At 35.3% G+C, this 5,857-nt stretch overlaps 1 long non-coding RNA gene across 11 annotated transcripts; it reads left to right on the top strand.

The window, feature by feature from the left end:
- The first annotated feature begins 763 nt into the window (after positions 1 to 763).
- Positions 764 to 5,575, top strand: LOC133726423 (uncharacterized). Of its 11 annotated transcripts, none has more exons than XR_009854796.1 (12): positions 764 to 778; positions 1,686 to 2,116; positions 2,224 to 2,365; positions 2,463 to 2,516; positions 2,607 to 2,687; positions 3,202 to 3,294; positions 4,164 to 4,283; positions 4,394 to 4,426; positions 4,510 to 4,617; positions 4,720 to 4,775; positions 4,966 to 4,999; positions 5,323 to 5,575. It is a non-coding gene; the product is annotated as an uncharacterized LOC133726423 (long non-coding RNA). The 11 variants fall into 11 exon arrangements; XR_009854795.1 differs by lacking the exon at positions 764 to 778 and adding an exon at positions 1,377 to 1,393; XR_009854800.1 differs by lacking the exon at positions 764 to 778 and having other exon boundaries at positions 1,473 to 2,116; positions 4,694 to 4,775; positions 4,856 to 4,999.
- Positions 5,576 to 5,857: the final 282 nt, after the last annotated feature.

Below are 5,857 nucleotides of genomic sequence, written 5' to 3'. Positions count from 1 at the left end.
AACCCTATCGGTGACTAGTCAATGGAAAACTATTCAGACAACAGAGCCAAGAAATTCTGTTGTTTGAATAAGGTGAGTTTGACTTTTTTTATTTTAAGTCTGTTTTGACATAGCACAAAACCTAGCTTCGTGGTTTTCATTCCCACAAACACTACCTCTGTCTAAGACTCTCTTAGCAACCAGAAACTCGAAGCTCACAGCATCTGGAGGAAAACTTAGCCATCTATACCTCTCAAAAATCGGCCATATCTCAAATCTAAGAATCCTTACCCAAAACGCGAAGAGAGGTGAGAGAACCCTATTTTCTGGGTTGCAAGTCAAAACGCGAAACGCTCCGTCACTCTCTCTTCTGGGTTTTGTCGCTCCGTCGCTCTCTCTCTCTTTTCTACACTCTCCGTCGGCCAGTCGCTCTCTCACTATTCGACAGGCTCTCTCTAGATCAGTCGATTGACTCGATTCTCAGTCTCTCTCCGGCCAGCTCTTTAGCTCTCCAGCTCGGAGGTAAACTCGATTCTCAGTCTTTCTGGGTTTTAGTCTCACAATCTCACAATTTCTGGGTTCACACTTTTCAGGGCTTTCTAGGTTTGATTTTGGGCTGGATTTCTGGGTTTGATTTTGGGTTGGGTTTCTGGGTTCAAGGCTTCAAGGCTTCAAGCTCGGTGATTCTTCAACCTCGAAGCTTGGTGATTCTTCATTCTTCAAGCTCGATTTCTGGGTTCAAGTGGTGATTCTTCAAGCTCGATTTCTGGGTTTTGGATTCGGTGTTTCTGCAAGCTCGGTGAGTCTTGTTAAGTGGCTGGGCATTGAGTGATTTCACTGATTTGAGTCATAATTGAAGTGATTCTGGCCTTCTGCAAGCTCGGTGTAGTTGTGTATCTCATAGTCAAGCTTTGGATTTTGGACTGTGGTGTTCTGATTCATGATTGTTGGAGCTGTTTTGGACTTTGCTTACTGCATTGTTTTGAGATGATGATATTTGTCCTCTGTATCTATTTTGGATGGGAATTGAATTAGTTGATTAATTGAATTGCATCTGTTTTGGCCTCTGTGAATGGGAATTGTATCAATTGATTCATCTATTTTGCATGATTAGTGATTGATTACTGCCTCTGCTCAGTTTTTAATTATGCTCTATTATGGACTTTTTGAGTTTTTGGTAATTCATTTAAGTTTTGAATTAGGCTAAGTTTTGGTAAACTGAATTGCATATATAGAAATGGTCAAATGGCTGATTTTGTTTTTGTTTTTCATAGAAATGGTCAATTGCATATATTGAATTAGGCTCAGTTTTTGTTTTTCATTCCCATTTGTTTTTCATCTCTAAGTTTGGTGTGGAGGGTTTCATTCCCATTTGTTTTTCATCTCTAAGTTTCACTATGTTATATTCTGACTAGTAAGAGTTAGCAATTGCTCACTGAACCTTGTTCTAATTTATCCTGGCACTTGTTCTTGAGGGTTTGGGCTTTCTTCTAATATGGCTCTTTAGTTGAAAGATATTGAAATTTGACATTGAGTGATAGAATTATTCTATATATAAAGGATGAATGTTACTGTTACACTGTTGCTAAGAGTTGGAAAAGCCATTTTTATCCTCCACTGTTGGAGAAGAATATCAAGTTGCTAGAAAAGTCGTTTTCCTTGCTTTTGTTAGTGCTGAGAAAAGTTGTTTTCCTTGCTTATTTCAGTGCAGGTTTATAGGTTGTGAGTGAGACAGTGAGTTGCATTACCGAAAGAAGAGAGAAGCAACAAAAGAGAGAGATAGAAGAGAAAAGAAAGACGAACAGAATAGAGGAAAAGAGGACATCTCGGCGACAAGGTATTTCTGAGAATCGGATTTGTGGTTTTCTCAGTGTTGGATAGGCATAACGATCGGGGCAGGAATTGGAAAAAACCCAAAGAAGAGAGAAGAAAGAAAATAGAGATAGAATAGAGGAAAGGTGAAGATCTGGGCAAAAAAAAGTAAAAAACCGAAAGAAGAGAGAAGAAAGAAAAGAGGGATACAAGACAACCCATTGCAAAGCCGATCTGTCCTCTTTGGGAAGCCTCCATCCGAATCAAGGTTCAACTGACCTCAGAGTCGGTGATCAAGATCAAGAACAAGAACAGTGAGAACTTGGTGAGACTTTAGTTCTTTCAAATCGATGTCAACATCATCGTTATTATTCATCTATTAGTCATATACCCAAACTGATTTCGTTGAAATTCTTCTTCTATGATTTGCAGTCTCCATCAAAGTCCAAGCAATCAAATAGAAAAAAGGAGGATGGGTCACTTTCAGTTTTTTTTTCTGCAAAAGGTAGACATCAATATTTTGATTCGTGATTAGCTTCCGAAACGCAAGTTCTCATTCTATTCACCAACAAAGGTATTGCTTTTTTTCTTCTTGCTTTACTCATTCTGTAATGAGATGGGTTTTTTTTGTTGTGGTTGGTTTTGAATGGATATGGGTTTTGATGTTTTAGGGGTATTATTTGTGGCGGAGTTCGCGTCTTCGTTTTTTTGCTGCACAGAAACAGGTAGATCTGGAACTGGTCTACAGTGTTAGAGTAATGGTCTTCTGTTTGAAATTGAATTCTCTCTACTGATTTTGCTGGTTTTCTGTTAAGGGAAAGAGATACGTTGAGTCTGCAACTCTGATCGTGACTCTTTGACAGCCTGTCAGCTTTGTCTTCATCGATACCGCGAAGGTAAAATTTCAATTTCGGTATCATATAAATCTAGCATCTTTGACTGTCAGTGTATGTTTGGAATGAATTGAAATCGGTATCATATAAATCTAGCATTTCTGTGGAGATTCAAAATTTGTGTCGAATTGAAATTGGAGTATACGTTTGATGTGTTATATATTTTGGATTTTGTTGAGTTTGGTCAGTTTAAATAAGTCCAATTTAATTCCCTTTTTGTGACTTCATCAGGAACATGATTCATAGACAGATAATTATCATCAGAGTTTTGTGTAGGTTTGAGGGTTTTCTTATATTGTTCAGCTTTGGATAAATTAAGTGCATTTGAAATTTATTGCATATTTTTATTGTTATATTAAAGGGTTTTTTTTAGTTATGGTTTCTATTGTTTATAACTTGCATTTATGTTTTTTATTTAGTTTTGACTCATTAATAAACACGTCTTCCTTTTGTGATTGTGGATGTTGGTCATTATCTTGCCCGATTCTTATCGTCATTTCTATTTGTTTTGTGGTAGTTTTCAGAACTGGAAGGGGTACTTTATCTGCTTTCAACGTGCTAGCAACAATGGCTCGGTTTTGCTGGTAGTTGATCGTTTGGCGGTAAACAGGTCTTTTTCAGCTTTCTCTCATCTGTGTTTGGCTTCTTATTTTTTGAGAAACCTTCACAAGTACAGACTTCCTTCTGCTTATATTATTATGCAAATGGAAGCTTAATGTTGAAAGCACCTTAACGATGAAAACTGTGTGATTGAATTGTGATGCTAACAATGAAAACTGATTAGACATGACTAAAAATGGGTGAAGGTCATATTTTCAAGCTTTCCTTGGCTTTTCAGTTCAGATATTATTGGAGTGGTATTCTTCTGTTTTGACTGTGAGCAGACAGTACTATTTTGTTTTTTTTTTTTTCGAAACTTCATTTGCTTTTGTGTTGTGGTTAGTTATTTTGAAGGAGGTGTTTCTACAGATTTATTAATGTAATATCTGACTATTAACAAATTAGATAATGGCGATTAATGAAAAGAAGTCTGTTTCTCACATAATGGTGACTGATGACAAAAATTGAATTCGTTCTTACCCTCTGATTTCTTCATGCATTTGGTATGTCAAGTGGAGCTAATTTTTGAGGGCGCATCGATCACTAATTTTTTATGGTTAAGTAAGAGTAAAAATTTTTTGTGAGGTATGATTTATTATTATTATTATTATTATTTGGTTTTTCAATGTTAGAACTAAATTGTGCAGTCAAATTTTAAGTAAAGCTTTTCAATAAGGATTGCAGTAAATATTGCAAGAGAGGGTATAAATATTGCAAGAGAAATTAGCATTAGTCAGCCTTTTCTTATTCGTTCCTTATACTGCTGATTTTTAATTATGAGAATGATTTAACAAAAGATTTGGTAATTTTGTTAATTGAAAAGCTTGATAAAGATTGGCTTTCTATTTTATTAGACCTAATAAAACGTATTTTCTTTAGGGATTTTGTTGTTCGCCCAACACAGAGGGACGAGACGAAACAAAAGAGAGAGAGAGAGAGGAGAACAGGCAAGAACGAAAAGAAGGAGAAGAGAGAGACGGGAAGCTCTTGCTTAGATTGGTAAGATTTTGGTTTAGTAGAGTCAATACCAACATACTTTAAACTGATTTCCTTGAATTAGTTATTTGTATGCAGTTTTCTAGCTGTCCTAATCGGACTTTCTTTTGCAGTTGAGGGTTTTGTTTTCTTCTTTATCGTTAACAGTTAAGTATATATTGCTTGAATTAGTTATATGTATTCATTTAAGAAGCATTCTTGCTTACATGTATGTTTTGACATGTCTCAGGAGTGACGAACTCAGTTTATCATGGGGCTTTGCAATTCAGGTTTGAGCATATAAGCTTGGTGTCTATTGGCTTGCTGGTGAAGTTTTCAGGGGCTTAAAATTTATCAGGTATATATGAAGCTATATTGTATGCTACTTGGGTGCTGAGAAGTGAAAATTACAAAATACGAAAACTTTTTTATAGTCTTATGTACAATTGCATGTTTACAGGGTCTCGAACTTGATATTGACCGGTTTGATCTCCAGAAAGTAAAATTACCGGCCAGGTAAATATATTTTTTTTTGCCTCTTCTATATATATTCTTCCACAATCTGATTTTAGTCTTAATATAGTTATTGATCGTAGGTTGGTAAACATGAACATGAAATCCCTATATTTTGGTAACAGATGGATTCAAGTTGAGAACTTGAGATCTAAACATGGTCTTTGATCTTTCATTCTTTCATATAATGCAGTTCAAGCTTGATATGCTGGACTGTTTGAAGAAAGGTATGTTATATATGTTAACCTTATTCCATATTCCCATTGCAGTTGTCAAAATGTTTTCTTGATTATTGTGTCTTACTGCAAGTAATATAGTTTGGTTTTTTATTACGTCCTTCATAAACCAAAGAGCAACATTTTTTTAATCAAATGTACAATTTCCCTCGCTACTTTTGCTACCAAAAGTGAAAAGCTTTTCCAGAAGATTCATTCTACCGGCTTAGACAAAGTAACCAAAAGAAATGCATTTGCTTGAGAGAAGAAAAGTGTTTCATTGAGTGCCTTTGAATTTTTTATTTTTTGGTAATGGTTTTTCAATTTCATGCTAGGATATGTCTGCTGGAGCAAAGGACAACTTCCAAAACCAGTTTTGGGCTGGAAACCAAGATAGTGGCAGCATCCATTCCTTTTATGATGTCGCTGCTAATCCAGATTCGTATGGCAAAGGCACCAGATTTTTGAGACAAGTAGAACAATGTATAATGTAGTTTTACTATATCTAATGTATCTATAACGTAATTTCGATGTAAATTCAACCATATCAATAGTATACCCGCAGCACCGCGCGGGCATTTTGCCTAATAGGAATATAAATGTGACATTTGAAATACCATGCAACCACTAAATCAAAGTCAAAATATGTTGTTGGAGCTACTTAAGAACAACAGAATTTAGGAAAAATCTATTGTTATATTCCCACTCAAACAACAGAAAATTGTGGTCTCACAATCAAAACAAAGACAAAAATATATAAACTTCTGTTGACTCAAAATAAAAACAACGACATATAATTGTATTTTAAATGAATGTACAACAACAAATAATTGTTTTGTGTTAGTAGTTTAACTAACAGTTAACTGTTAG

Source organism: Rosa rugosa, chromosome 1 (assembly GCF_958449725.1).
Source record: "Rosa rugosa chromosome 1, drRosRugo1.1, whole genome shotgun sequence".
NCBI lineage: Eukaryota > Viridiplantae > Streptophyta > Magnoliopsida > Rosales > Rosaceae > Rosa > Rosa rugosa.
Note: the sequence above shows the minus strand (reverse complement) of the source record. Positions and strands in the feature narration are given on the sequence as shown.